The sequence below is a fragment of the Aedes albopictus genome, chromosome 2 (genome assembly GCF_035046485.1).
Source record: "Aedes albopictus strain Foshan chromosome 2, AalbF5, whole genome shotgun sequence".
NCBI classification, from domain to species: Eukaryota; Metazoa; Arthropoda; class Insecta; order Diptera; family Culicidae; genus Aedes; species Aedes albopictus.
Window position 1 is genome coordinate 439,222,056 of NC_085137.1, and position 15,426 is coordinate 439,237,481.

At 41.3% G+C, this 15,426-nt stretch overlaps 2 protein-coding genes across 2 annotated transcripts in view; one reads left to right on the top strand and one right to left on the bottom strand.

The window, feature by feature from the left end:
- The window catches only part of LOC115265305 (G-protein coupled receptor 52), a 213,655-nt gene extending 207,405 nt beyond the window's left edge, over nucleotides 1-6,250 (bottom strand). Inside the window, exon 1 of the mRNA XM_062853739.1 lies at nucleotides 5,074-6,250. The gene's annotated coding sequence lies outside the window, so the exon portion shown is untranslated. The remainder of the gene's footprint in view (nucleotides 1-5,073) is intronic.
- LOC109397360 (uncharacterized) overlaps nucleotides 1-15,426 on the top strand; it is a 126,594-nt gene that overhangs the window by 49,580 nt on the left and 61,588 nt on the right. The gene's annotated exons all lie outside the window — the stretch shown is intronic.

A 15,426-nucleotide genomic window follows, 5' to 3' on the forward strand; every position in this document is an offset into this window, starting at 1 on the left:
GGATCTGACCCCGCTGGTTCGTGAAACGGCTTCCCCATTCCACAGCCCAGGCATTAAAGTCACCCGCTATTACCACCGGCCTTCGCCCTGTTAGCACGGTCGTTAAGCGGTCCAGCATTTGCCTCCGCGACACCTCCGACACCTCCGTCTTGTGGTGTGCGAGTGTCAGTTGCCTCGACCTCATCCAGCCTTCCACTATGTCAATCGCATGCGCTGCCGTCAATTCCACCTCTTCGACCAACTCACCGTATACCACCAGGGTAATGCCGTCAGCAAAGCAAACCAACTTTACTCCCGGTGGTACTGCTAGCCTCAATACACCATCATATGCCGCGTTCCACAGTACCGGGCCCAAGATGGATCCTTGCGGTACCCCCGCGGTGACATTGTACTGTTTCTGGCCTTCCTCGGTGTCGTAAACAGTGTTGCCACATTTTTATCTGTACCGAAGGCTCAAAAATCTTTTTTATCTGTACCAGACATTCGAAAAATCTGTACCCAAAATCTGTACCAAATTTGTACATTTGATTTAAAATTGCTTGAAATACACAAAAAAGAGCATTACATTCAGGCTAAACTATGAAAAACACTTAATTTGAGTATACTGTTAACAATTTCTGAACTTTAAAAACTAAAATATCAGTATTAAAAATGTTTTAAATTTGAATTTTAATGATTTTTTCTCGAATTCAAAAAATCTGTACCATTCTGTACCTTTTGCTGAAAATCTGTAATCTGTACCGTACAGAATCTGTACCAAAAAGTTGAAAAAAATCTGTACTTTTACAGAATAATCTGTACCTGTGGCAACACTGGTCGTAAATCAGCACCCTGTTCTAGAAGTAGCTTCCCAGAATACGCCTAAGGCTAGCCGGGACACCTAAGCGAGTTATGGCGCTCTCTATGGCGGCCCAGCTTACACTATTGAAGGCGTTTCTAACGTCTAGCGTGACGGTCGCGCAGTACCGTATGCCTCTTCTCTTTTTCTGCAGCGCAACTTCGGCCAATGCAGTCACTGACCTAATGGCATCCACTGTCGATCTACCTTTGCGAAACCCAAACTGGCTGTCTGATAGCCCCGCGTTGTCCGTCCTCTCGGTATAGACCAATGACCTAGACAGAATGATCCGCTTTTCCGGGATTGTGTTGGCCGTCTGACAGAGATCATTGAAGCACGCCCGCTTACGCGCCTTGATCTCTTTGTTCAGTGCCAACTTTTCCGACCACCTCTCGCTCCGCTCTCAACTCATCGTTCCGGGCTCTTTGCCCTGTGGCAAGATGCGCGGAGCTCCGTCCATTCCTGGGTATGGATCGTCTCGGCATTGCCGCATCACACGCTCGTCTCAGGGTACCAACTAGACCGTCACTCAGGGTTCCTGATTTCCACTTTTCATCTTCTTCCACATTCGAAGACAGTCAGCAGCGAACGGTTGTCGCTTTAGTTCGTGTGTATGCTTGTCAGCGACGACAGCAAACTCCGGCGAACGGTGGGAAGCCACACTTGGAAATTACTCATTCGTCCACATTCGCATCGCAAGCGAATGCGATTCGTAAGTGATGCGATTGATATTGTGCATACTAATTTTTGATGTTTTCGAATTATTTTCTTTGCTAATCTAGCATTTCAGCAACAGTAAAAATGTATGCATTACATGCAGAAATTCTCTTCTACTTATGATAATAGCCGCTTCGATCACTCACCGACATTCTTCACCATTCGCCATTCATTCATTCGCTTGCGATCCAAACTGCGACGAATGGCAACGAATATTCATGTCATGCAGATGCAGCTGGCTCATCGCTTCCCACTGGTGATGGGGTTGCGTGTTTGGTCACGACGATCCGTTTGCTGCATCTTTCTCGATTCGCTTCAGCAAAGAGGAGTGAATATGAATGGAGTGAGGCGAATATACCGATCCTTGGCGTCACTAGACAGGTAATCGGTGTTCTGCTCCATGAGCAGTTGCTCCTCAAATACCGGCTTATCGAAACTCGAGGTTAGGCATCCTCGGTGAGTGTCGGTTATCCTCAACTGCTGCCGTCTACCGCCCTGTTCGATACTGTATCGAATCGCCAGGTGATCACTATGCGTGTACCCGTTATCAACTCTCCAGTCTGAGCTAGGATTAAGAGCCGGGCTCCAGAAGGTCACATCAATGATGGACTCTGCACCCTTCCTGCTATATGTGCTTGCACTGCCGACATTCGCAACCTCCACGTTTAATCCCGCCATAGCTTCGAGTAGAGCCCAACCTCTCTCGTTCGTAGAGCGACTGCCCCACTCGACCGCCCACGCATTAAAGTCCCCACCGATGACCAAGGGACTCAGTCCTGCTAGTGCGCTTGCCGGTGAGTCTAGCATGGACGAGAACTGGCCTATCGGCTACCTGGGTGGGGCATAGCAACTGCAGTAGTAAACCCCGTCGGTCTTCGCAATCGCGAAGCCCTCACACGCCGTGGAGATTATCTGTTGGACCGGGTACCAACAGGTCGTACAGATCACCGCTTTCTTGGCCTTATACGCCACCCAGTTCCCGTTATTGGGGGGGATGCGGTATGGGTCCGAAAGAAGCGCGATGTATGTACCCGACTTCGAGGCGGATTGCCACAACAGCTGCTGTGCGGCTTCACAGTGATTCAGGTTCAACTGTGTGGCTTGCGTCATTTTCGGCCGTTCTTATGCTTAAGCCCACCCGTCACTTGGCCTTTGTTCGCTGTTCAAAACAGACACTTTGGTGTCGATTTTCACTCCCTGGCGAAGTGGCCTTCTACTCCGCATCTTCTGAAGAGTTTGCTCCTATCGGGACCTTTGCATGCCCACGACTTGGGGCCTCGCTCGAAGCACCTGAAGCACACTCGAGCAGGTCTGATGCGAACTGATGGTAGAGGTGCCATGATCCGATTTGCAGGTGTAGGGTTGCATCGGAAGCACGTGACGCATTGGTGAGTCAAATATTTGACAAATATCCCTCCCTCGAAGTGGCCAGAAGCGTTGACGCATTGTGGCGAGCAGTAGCGAAGGGCCACCGTAAAGCGTCTGTAGATGAACGAACGGATCTGGTAAGGGGCTGTCCATAAACCACGTGGTCATTTTTTGGGAGATTCCGAAACAGGATCGGATGACGGGTATCGAACGGAGCGTTCAGATTCTTCAACCGTCCGTCAATCCGAAGAAGTCCGAACTCGTCCATAAAAAGGTTCAGATTCTTGAGTGGTGTTTCCGATGATATGCTGACGGTCTTGTCCATCTCTTGTCGGTGGTACAGGCGAACTTCCGTTGGGCTCTGAGCGAGGCGTACCATCAACTTCAGCGCAAAATCTACTTCTTCCGGCCGACAGCGAGGGCAGAATGCGTTGGTTCTTTGAAATTGTGCGTTTATTCCGAAATCGGAAGCAGTGCGCAATGAACAGCGATAGCTTAGCTAACTTGGAAAACTCGCTGTTCACGTTTTCGTCTACTAGCGGGAGGGATATCAATGGAAGCATTTCCTCTTCAATTTCCGACTTTGTCGGCATCGAAACCGCACACTCCGGTCACTGATCGACGGGGGAGGTGAGAAACACAGTTTAAAATTTTAAGAAATGCGCCATATAAAACATAAAATTGATTTTAAAAATATTTTGGGTATTTTGAAGGCATACAAATGGTACCTTTGAAAATTAAAACGATGACTTCTTAATTCACACTTCTGTATTGGAATTCTAACGTAGATTCAAAGGTTTCCACAAAAGCAGGTGTGTTCAATACGCCACAAGTGTTCATTATGCCACGAATTCCCCTATATCATTCTACTTAACATTTTGATAAAACAACGAGTCTAATCACTTATCACAACTTCTTAGAGCAGGGGTTTTCAGACATTTTGGCTCGCGGTGCACTTTTTGGGAATAAATCGTTCCGCGGTGCACATGTTCATTATTGTTTAAAAAAAATCTAAATTCGTCAAAAAAGATGTCGATTTTTTCATAGCAATTCCAAGGTGCATACACTCGTCATTAGTTTTTCTCCCACAAATTTATCACTTATTGGAGCATAGTGAACTGACACAGTTATTCGACTTAGAATATTTCTTGCTCAGAATGTTTCTGGAAACTTTCAGACAAGATCTTTACAAATGCTGAATGAAATATTGAGCCGAATTAGTGGTGTTTTGTTTCTTGGTGAAGTCCTTCCAAGACTACTGAATTATTTCTAGCAGCAGCGTCTTGTAACCTCTCTTTTTACTTCTTCAGCGACTCTAAAACTGGAATTTGCGAATAATTCAGGATCCGAATCAAATTGAAAAAGGACGGAAACGACAATTCTCGTGATTTTCTTCAAACTACGAGCTAAATTGATGACAAAAATCAATAATTTACGTTCGTTGGACAGGTAGGTTTGAGGTTAGAAAATCACCACCAGAAAATTGTTGATAGACGTTTTTCCAAGGATTTCTGGATTTCTGATATGAATTCTAGCAAGACACTTGGCAGCTTTATTTTCAGAATTTTGGCACATATTGACAATATTTTTGATAAATTCCTTCCAGGCACCCTTGTCAGTTCGGAAGGAGTTGTGAGTTCACCTGTTTTCGTGATCAGTGATAGATTCCTTCTCTGGTATTAAACAAAGCCACAGAAATATTAGTAAGATTTTTTAGCGCATTCATTGAAAATACATTGCAGATGCCTTGTAGGGTAAGTCTAAGTACTTGTGAACATCCATTACAAGTTCTTGGAAAAATATGATATTTATAAGGAAAGTTTTGACAGACTTGTTCCATGATTCTTCGCGAATGACAGTTTTTGCTGGATTCAAGGTTAACTTGCTGGCTGGAATAATGGAAATATTACTCTCAGTCCCTTGGAGCACCTAGCAATAGTTTAGTTGTTCTAATTAGGTCAAATTATTTTTCATGAAATGAATTTAAATTTACACACAATTATGCAAGACTTTTCTGAAGTGCACTTGTCATGGCTAAGCGGTGCACCAAGTGCACCGCGGTGCACGATCTGAAAACCGCTGTCTTAGAGGAACACAAAGTCCTAAAAGAACTAGAATGTTTTCTGAATACATCGCAAATGAATACTCACTCTAATACAGCTGTTCATAAGAAGATTTGTTATGTACGAAGCATCCGCAAGTTTTCTTCGCGTGTGCACAACTTTTGATCACCTGAATGCCATTGGCGTACGAAAATATCGGGCATTATCCAAATGCAATTAATTACGTTGAAACACACTAATCACATTCACCACACCATTGCATTATTGGCATTACATTTTCGATATTTACATTTAGATATGGACCACCGAGATGGCGATCTTTATTGGCACCAACTGAGTGTAGAAATAGAAACAAACTCGTATAGAAGACAGCGATTTAATTTATTGTTTGTCACGCGGATTACCATGAAGGCGTTATTGGAATGCAGTGATCAACTTCCACAGGCATTTCAGCCAACTTATTTTGGAAAGATTCCTCTTACTGACTCATACAGTGCACTTAAACGGCATCAATGAACTCCCTCTTTTCTTGTGTCGTAAATCACATCAAATTTTCTTCCGGATGAGTCGATCATCTTGATACCACCAAGCATCATTTCATCTTCTCACTCACTTAAATCGCTTAAATCACACCGTGCGATCATAACCACTCTTAATGGCGACCATCAACACCAACAGCAGTCCGGTGCAATCTAGCTTCGGATCATCATCCCGCGCGAATTTCATTCGCTCAACATAATTAACATTTCAGAACCAAACAGCTGGTCGTATTCTGCTCCTCCGATCGGCAATGTTTCCACTTTGTTGTCATTCACTTTTGATAGCAGCCACGGTTATAAATAACAGTCTCACCCAAGCGAAGAACAGTCATCCCCCAATTAATTCTAAAACGCTTTGGGACTGGATGACTGCAGTCTGCTGCTGCACACCATCCGGAATGCACTTGGAAATGACCGTGATCCTCACCGCCGCGAGTCACGCAAAATTTAACGATTATTGGGCAGAAAACGACAACCGCGATCGCGACGACGACAACGACGACAACGCGATATTTAACGGGATTGATCAAATCGGATCGCAGCGTGTCTCGCGCGATACTGAATCGCGCAGTCCCCAAGCAGACGTCGAATTCGGCGACATTCGCGATCGCGATTCTGAGTATACATATCCACACGCGCACGAGAGCAATTTTCGCCTCGAAAAGTCAAACACTTGATGAATGGCGAATGATTCGAGGATGTATTTTTTTTATGATGATGATGATAATGACGAAGAATCGGTAATCGGTAGGGTTGTGAACCGATGATGGTAGAACTAAACCAAGACCAACGACCAAAGGGCATCATCAACGTTTTGTAGAAAAACACGTTTCTGTTGGTTAAGGGCCTTCTGGAATCTAATCTTTTATCTTAATACATACGCTAACAAATTGAGCAGTTTAAAATTTTGAAGCTCATTGGTTTTGTTCAGTACAGTTTCATATTTGTCCACTTTCGCCTGCGATGCTAGTACGGACCACTGAAATGGCCATAACTCCGGAACGCCTGGGCCAATCGGAGCCATTGTCATAAAAAATGTGTTCCAGTTACAACGTTACCTCCCTAAAAAAGATCCACAATTGCAGACCCCAATTCTCTTCTTTCCCTTCTCTCATCAATCTTGCTCTTCCGATTCGCGCAAAAAAAAAAAATCAATGTCGGATAACCGCGCCAAACAAGCCGATCGTCACGTGTGTGGAATAAATAAAAATATCATTCCGCGACAGACAGAAACAGCAATTTTGTTCATTTTAAATTCTTCCTCCTCGCTAAACAAGATTCAATCAATGCAGCTAATATAAGTGTGTTCTACTCCTTTTCAATATAATTAGCTACAGTTGCAAAATCAATTCTCAACCTGTGCACAATTGTCGTATCACCAATCGACCATTGAGAATTCAATGCCAAAATTCGTGCTATGACAAGGCTTGCAAATGCTGAGATATTTATAAGTTGAAGGATTGGAAAGTATACGAAAACTTGCTCATTTTTTTCTCACTTCACACACTCAATGAGATTTGTGAATGACTAGCTATGGAGACGATGGAGACAAGTCGTGGAAAAGCAACTCACGGACTGGGGTGTTTTTCTAGACAGGATGTGATGACGGGCGTTCGTCTGGTGTTTGAGAAATTTATGCAATTCTAGTTATGTTCATATGATGTAATAGAGAGTGCTGCTATAGACGTTACAGGTGCCAGTCAGTCTCAGGATAGTTTTTGCTGTTGAGGATAGATTGATGATACATTGGCGTAAATATATGGCACGGTGTGCCAAAAACCGTTATTAACAAATAAAAATGTCCACCCAAATGGCACCCGGCGTTCAAAAGATATACTATTTTAGTATCTCTTCTGAAATTTTGAAAATGTTTCATCGAGGGAAACTAAAGTTTTTGTTATTTGAAGATTTCAAGCCATTTCTATAGGATTTTCTTATACGAGTAAATATACACGCACAGTGTGCCTGATACCAATATTAACAAAAACAATGTACTCCAAACTAACACCCGGCATTCGGAAGATATACTTTTCTAGTATATCCTCCGAAAATTTGAAAATGTTTCATCGAGGCAAACGAAAGTTTTTACTGTTTGAAGATTTTCCTCTATTTTCGTAGAATTAGCTCATATTTTGCAATATTGTCATAGGACGTTTCATTGGCTCTTCAAATTATAAACAAATATTAATAAGTTTTACAAACACCATTCACACAACTTCTCTGAAAATTTTACAACATTTCATTTAAATGATCGCAAATTACAGTGGTTTGAAAATATAAGATATGATAAAGTATATTGAAAATGTACTTCATAGAATATTCTTTCAATTTCTCGTGTTAATCATTCCTTGCAATGAATATATATTTTGTAACTCATCTAAAACTTTGATTATATATCACATTTTTCGCGATACTGTTATAAAACTCGGTAGGTGTTTTTAGCTTGTAGAAAAAGCGATAGTTTGCATAACTCCAATGAAATTAAAATCAAAGCTTAAAATTGTTGTTACTGATGATCATTCAAATGAAATATTTCTAAATTCACGGAAAACACGTTAGTAACATGACGTATAAAAGCTGACAAGGAAAACGATTAGCATTTAGGTTTGCTTTAAAAGCTTCAATATCTTAAACATTATACCAACGATTTTCAAAGCTTCCTACACTGAACGGCGGCTTGCGGTGAAAATTACTATTCTGAGGGTCATTTAAATACACAACGCCACTAAATTTGTGCATACTGAGTTTTTTTTTCTTTCATAGGTTTTGATCACTGCTTACTTTATTTGTTGGTTTTAATTGGTTTTTCTCGGTAATGTTGAATGTCATTTAAAAAAACCATTTAATGTTTCAACCTACTTTTAGATTTTTTTCTGATGATGACCGAAAAAATAAAAAAAGTAGGTTGAAACGTTAAATGTTTTTTTTTTTTAAATGACATTCAACATCACCGAGAAAAACCAATTAAAACCAACAAAAAAGACTGAGTTTTGTTTCAATTCAACAGAATTGATTTCAATTTTACCATGGACTCGATTTTCAATTAAAAAAACGTTTCTGTTGGCAACCGGATTTGAAACAAGAACCTTGAGATCACCTGGCTCGCACACTACCACTCGGCTATCGAACCGGTTGATGTAAAAAGAAACAAAACGCACACAAGAAGCGTAGGTGGGTCGATGATCATGTTTTGCCATGGTAAATTTAAAAACATTTTTATGCTTGGCATTACTGCAAGCCGCCTTTCAGTATAGGAATACCAAAACCTTGAGCTGTTAATTCAATTTAACTCTCGTTTCACCATGGAACGTTTTCAAAATCACCGACAAGATACCAACATATAACGTGCTTAAAAACAAAAAAAAACGGGTGCCAAACTCTTCGAAAGTTTATGTAAACGCTCACGGCGTGCCACATTTTTATTTGTATTCAAGTAGCAGGTAGAACTTTGGATTAGAATCTCACACCACGAATTAGCATTCCTATCAATGAAATGTTGTCAAATTTTCAGAGCAGTTGCTTGAAAATTGCACTTTTGGAATTTGTGAAACTAAACGGTGAACGGTGTAATCAACACTAGTTCGCATTATGGGATGACAAAAAAAAAAATAATAGGGGTATGGGACCCTAGAAACCCAATGCGTATATCAATAGAACACTTCAAGTTCTCAATTCAAACTTCGGTCTTGAACTGTGAAGTCCCGTTCCAATATTTTTCAAAAATTCTTTCACTATGATACTTCTTATCAAATCCTTCCAAAACCCTGTTCTTTTTTTCTCATCTCATAATACGAACTTTTTTTAAATTTTGGTTATGATATGAAGAGCACCGTATGCAGTGCTGAAAAATTCATTTCGTCATATCAAAATTCAACCACCAAGAGCTCACTTTAGAAGCTGAACCTGAGAACATGGTATACAGGGTGTTGGGTTCCTTACCCAGAATATTTCAGGGGGTGATTAAGGATGATATTTGATGAAAAAAATTGTTCTACGCATATGGTCAAATCTCAACCATTACGGAGTTATTGAACTTTTCATGATTTTGACAATGCTTTTAATAAAATGGCTATAACATGAAAACGGTTAAACTTATTCAAGATCTCTCAGCACCGTTCGAAAGATTATGAAATTTGCTATTGAACGTCATCTTCGAACATGCAAATTTTTGTTACTTACTCACTTTTTAAGAGCAAATAAGTGAAAAGTAAGTGGTTTTTTATCAGATTTTGTCGATTTACTCGAAAAATTGCGTAATTAACTTATTTTTTTCCTTAGACAAAGTTGAGCGCCTTGAAGTGCTCTACAATTCGTTCTTTGGCACCAAACTCCTAACTCTTGTCGTTTTTCCGCAATTTTGATTTGAATGCACTGTTTTGCATCATAAATTTGCTTCAGCAAGTGCATCAGATATTAGCTCTCTTGACCCCACTGTGACTGCGAAACTAGCGTCATGTTTACTTCGCGCACATGGCTACTTGATTCCCCGCGCCGAACAACAACAACAGAATGGCGCGCTGGCGCATGAGTGAAAAAAACGACGCCGCTGCGTGTTCGGCAAGGTGTTCAGTTGAATGCTTTTTGTAGTCCCAATGATTCTGGGAAGCTCATGATAATCCCGGGAAGAGGGTTGGATTTTGGTAGACAGTAACTGGGGCTATCAGCCTTAGAGGCTTGGTTAGGGTTTTTTATTATTCCGGCATCGTCTTGGGGGATGGGAAACACCAGATTAAAACTGTTGTTGTCGATATCTGGAGGTTCGCGATGATTTTAATAGTGAGCTGGTGATCCCGGAAGTAACCTTGTTGACTATAAAGTAACTAATAAAGCTTTGAGCGTATAGTACAGCACAATCTTCGTCGGGTTTGGACGCTGTTCCTCCTGATTCTCCAAACATTTCATATTCTCATGTCTTTTTCAACCACTTGTAGCCAGCGCGTTCGCAGACATCCATGAAGTCACCGACCATTAAACCTGGTTTCATGCTGAATATGGTTTTCGTTATTATTCTTTCTTTTGATATTCGCACTACGTGCCCAGCCCACTGAGGGCTGCCGTAATTTATTCGTTTCAAAATAGTGCTTTTTGACGAAGTAGATTGACCTTGATCGAAGTTTGCTGCTTCCTGCTCTTACTCATTTGCCAACAAATAGGTAAGAGCAGGATTGAGCAACTTCGATCATGTTAAATCTATCTCATTGAACATGACTAATATTCGCAGCACTTTGTGCTCTATCTCTGTCTCCACTCGGGAGCTTGTAGTTTTGTAATGTTTCGAAAGCAACAACGTCATACTCAATTAGGATTTCTGAATGAAATTAAGATTTTGGGAGTAATTCCTCCAGAGATTTCTATAAGAATTTTTCCATCGATTCCTCCAAAATTACTTCAGAGATTCTTCTAGACTTCTTCCAGAGATTCCTCCAGCAACTTCTCCAGAGATTCCTCTAGGGATTCCTCAAAGGACTCCAAAGGGCCAGCCATTTCTCCAGGGATTATTACAGGAATTATTGCAGAATTTCCTCCAGGAATACGTCTAGGGATTCCTCCACAATTCCTCTAAAAGCTCCTCCAGGAATACCTCTAGGAATTCCTCCAAGGATTCCTCCAGTAAATTCTTTATGGATTTCAACATGAGCTCCGGTAGTATTTGCTGCAGGAATTCCTCTAGAATTCCTCTTACAGTTCCTCCAGGAATGCCTTTAGGGAATCCTCCAGAAATTCATCCAGCGACTTTTCCAGGAATACCTTCAAAAATTTCGTAAGAGATTCCTCCACGAATACCTGCATGAATTCTTCAAGATATTCTCTTTCCAGGAATTCTTCAGAAATTGTCCCAGAAATTCATCAGTGATTTTTCAGCAATTCCTACATTGGTTTCTCCAGTGATGCCTCCAGAGATTTTGTTAGTAATTCCTGCAGGCATTGTTCAAGAAATTCCTTTAAAGATTTCTCCAGGAACTCTTCCAGGGATTACTTGAGGAGTTCCCTCAGGAATTCCTCTGGCGATTTCTATAGGAATTTCTCTAAGAATTCCTTCAGGATTTCTACCAAGAATTGTTCCAGGAATTCCTTCAGAGTTTCCTCCAGAAATTTCTCCAGGGATTTTAACTAAAAATCGTCCTACAGGGATTCTATCAGGAATTTCTTCAAGGATTCCTCGGGAGATTCTTTTACTAATGTTTTCATGGATCCTTCAAAGAAATCCTCCAGGAATTAGTCCAGGGATTCACTGAGGAATTCCTCCAGTTTCTTTTTGCCATAGTGATCTCTGAAGGAATTCTTGGAGAAATCCCAAGAGAAGTTCTTCGAGGTATCTCTGGAAGAAACTCTGGAGAAATTCCTTGAAGAATCTCTGAAGGAATTTCTGGAAGAATTTCTTCTGGAGGAATAAACGAAGTAATCTGGTAATCTCTGGGGCATTTCCTAGAAGAACCCCTGGAAAAACTCCTGAAGAAACCCCAGAAGGAATTCCTGAAGATTTCCTTGAAGACATCTTAGAAGCAATCCCTGGATGAATCTCTGGAGAAATTCTTGGAGGAATCCCTGAAGGAATTTTTGGTGAAATTCCTGGAAGAGCCTCTGGAGAAATTGATAGCACAATTGCTTGAGGATTTTTTTTAAGTATCCTTGGAAGAATGCGTCGAAGAACGTTTGGAACGAACGTTTCCTGGAGCAATTCTTAAACACAACTCTGCCTTCAGAGAGACTCCTTAGTCTCTGGAGGAGTCTCTGGAAGAATTCCTGGAATAATCCCTGACAGAATCCGTGAAGGAATTCGGGAGAAATCCCTGGAGGAATCTTAGAAGTAATTCATTAAAGTATTCTAGGAGGAATCCCTGGAGGGATTTCTGAAGGATTTTTTGTTTAAATTCCTGAAAGAATTTGTGAGGACAACTTTAGATGAAACCTTGGAAGAATCCCTGGAGGAATCCACGGAGAAATTTCTAGTGTAATCACAGGAGGAATTCCTGAAGAAATCTCTAAAGAAATTCCTAGACGAGTCCTTGAAGGAATTCCTAAAGGAATCCTTAAGTAATACCGTGAGCATTCGCTAAAAGAATACTTGGAGGAGTTCCTAAAGGAATCCCTGGAGGAATCTCTGCAGGATTCTCTGAATTAATTCATGGATAAATTCGTAGAAGAAATCTTGGAGGAATCCCTGAAGGAATCTCTGGAGGAGTCCCAGGTGGAGTTCTGGAAGTATACCTGGAGGAGCTCCTGGAGAAATTAATCGAAGAAATCGTGGAGGAATCTCTTGAGAAATTACTGCAGGAACCCCTGAAGGTATTAACCAAGGAATCCTGGAAGGAATCCCTGGAAAACCTTCTGGAGGTATCTCTGAAAAAATCCTTGGAGGAGTTCTGGAAAAATCCCTGGAATCCTAAAAGCAATCTCTGGAGCAATTCTTGGAGGAATCCCAGGGGGTATTCCAGAAGGATTTCTTGGAGATATTGCTGAAGGAATTTGTGAACCCAACTTTAAAGGAAACCTTGGAAGAATCCTTGTAGGATTTTCTGGTGTAATCACCTGGAACATCCTCCTGAAGTAATTTATATCTGGAGCATTCTCTGAAAGAATACTTGGAGGATTCCCTGAAGGAATTGCTAGAGCAATCTTTGGAGGAATATCTGGAATTTCTTGAGGTATACTGGAGGAAATAATCGCGGAATTCGTGGAGAAGTTTCTGGGAAATTGCTGGAGGATCCCTTGAAGGTATTAATAAAGAAATCCAAGGAGGAAACCTGTAAGAATCCCTGGAGAACCTTCTGGAGGAATCCCTGAAGGAATATGTGGAGGAATCCCTGGTGGTATTCTAGGAGGAATACGTAGAGGAAAACTTGGGAGAATTCGTGGAGGAAACTTTGGAATTCCTGTAGAAATTCCTGAAGGAATCCCATAAGGAATCTCAGGAGAAATCCCTGGAGGATTTCCTGGAGGAATTAATTGAAGAATTCGTGGGGGAATATCTGGACGAATTACTGGAGAAACCCTTGTAGGAGTGATTTATGGAATCCAGGTAGGAAACCTGGAGGAATCTCGGGGGACTTTCTGGCGGAATCCCTGAACAAATTCTTGGAGAACTTACTGGAATAATTTGTGAAGGAAACGTTGGAGGAAACCTTGGAAGAATCCCTGGAGGAACGTTAGGGGAGTTTCTGGTGAAATCCCTGGAGGAAACCAGGAATACTTTCTAGGGGAATCTCTGAAGAAAATCTTGAATGAATCCCAGGAGAAATTTCTGGATAAATTCCTGAAGGTAGTCTTAGAGTAGTAGCTAGAGGAATCTCTGAAGGAGCTCTAGGAAGAATCTCTAGAAAAATCCTGGGAAGAATGTTCGGAGCAAGTTTTATCTTTGGTGATTATTTTAGGATTGGAGGAAACCTTGGAATTATCCCTGGAAGAATTTTGAGTGGAATTTCTGGGGAAGTTCCTGGAGCAATCCTTAGTGAAAGTTCAGGAGGAATTCCTAGAAGAATCCTTTGAGAAATCCCTGGAACAATCCTTGGAGGAATTCGTGGGGAAATGCTTCGAAAAAAAATCCTGAGAGAATTTATTCAAAAAATCCCATAAATACAAAATAAATACTTAGAGGATTTTTATTCGAAAAATTCTACAGAAGTTTCTCCGAAAATGTCTGCAAAAGTTCAATCAGGAATAACTTCATGAGTATCTTTGGAAATTCCTGCACGAGTTCCTCCTGAAATTCATCCAAAGCTTGCTTCAAGAATTCCTCCAGAGTTTCCTTTAAAAAAATTCCAACAGCCAGAAAGAATTTCTCCAAGGATTCCGACAGCCATTTCATTAGGGATTCCTCCAGAAGCTCCTCAAGGAATTCCCTTCAGAGAATCCTACAGAAATTCCTTCAAGGACTACTGCAAGGATTGCCCTAGAAATTCCACAAAGACCTCAGGAATTCCTACATCAATTTCTCCAGTGATTAAGGTGTTCCTCCAGGAATTGCTCCAGGTATTTCTTCAGGGATACCGCTACGAATTCCTTAGAGAATTTCTCTAAGGATTCCTCCATGAACTCCTCAAATGATTTTTTCTAGGGATTGCTTCAAACATTCCTCCAGAAATTCCTCATACTACCCTTCTACTTAATTCCCATAAAATTCCTCCAGATACTTGAAGAGAAATTCTTCAAGAATATGTTCCAGAATGCACCCAGGAAATCTGCCAGAAATTAATGTTCCTGAATTTAATTTCTCCTGAAATCCCTCCAATGAATCGTCCAGGGATCTCGTCAAGGATTTCTCCGAGGATTTCTCCAGAAAAGTGGTTTCGCTATAAATTTCTGCAGTGATTTCTCCAGGATTTTTTTTTTATTAAGGATTCCTCCAGGGATTCTTCCAGGGATTTTTCTAGGGGTTCTTCCAGGAATTCTTCGCGAAATTTTCCAAATGATTCTTCCAGGAATCTCCCAATACATTCCATTTAAACTGCTTCCAGGGAGTTTCCTCCAGAGATTCCGCCGAGGATTCCTTCATGAACTCCTCCTCGAATTCTCTATAGGATTCCTCCAGGGATTCTTCCAGCAATTCTTCAAGGGATTCCTCCGTGAATTCCTTCAGGGATTCCCCCAGGGTGTCCTCTAGGTGCCCTCCAGGGATTCTTTGATTAATTCTTTCAGGAGTTTCTCCCGCTATTCCTAGAGAAATTTCTCCTCAAATCATCCAGTGATTCATCCACACCCTTAAATGAAACAACATAGCGCATAAGCAACATTCACGCAACGAGCAAAAAGACAAAGGAATTTTCACTCATATTTGTGTACGACTGGATCAACACAAAAAATGTGCTGATCCGGTGTTACACAAATCTGCGTGAAAATTCTTTTGTCTTTTCGGTCGCTGCGTGAAAGTTACTCGTTGCTCTGTGAATATCGAGTTCTGCGT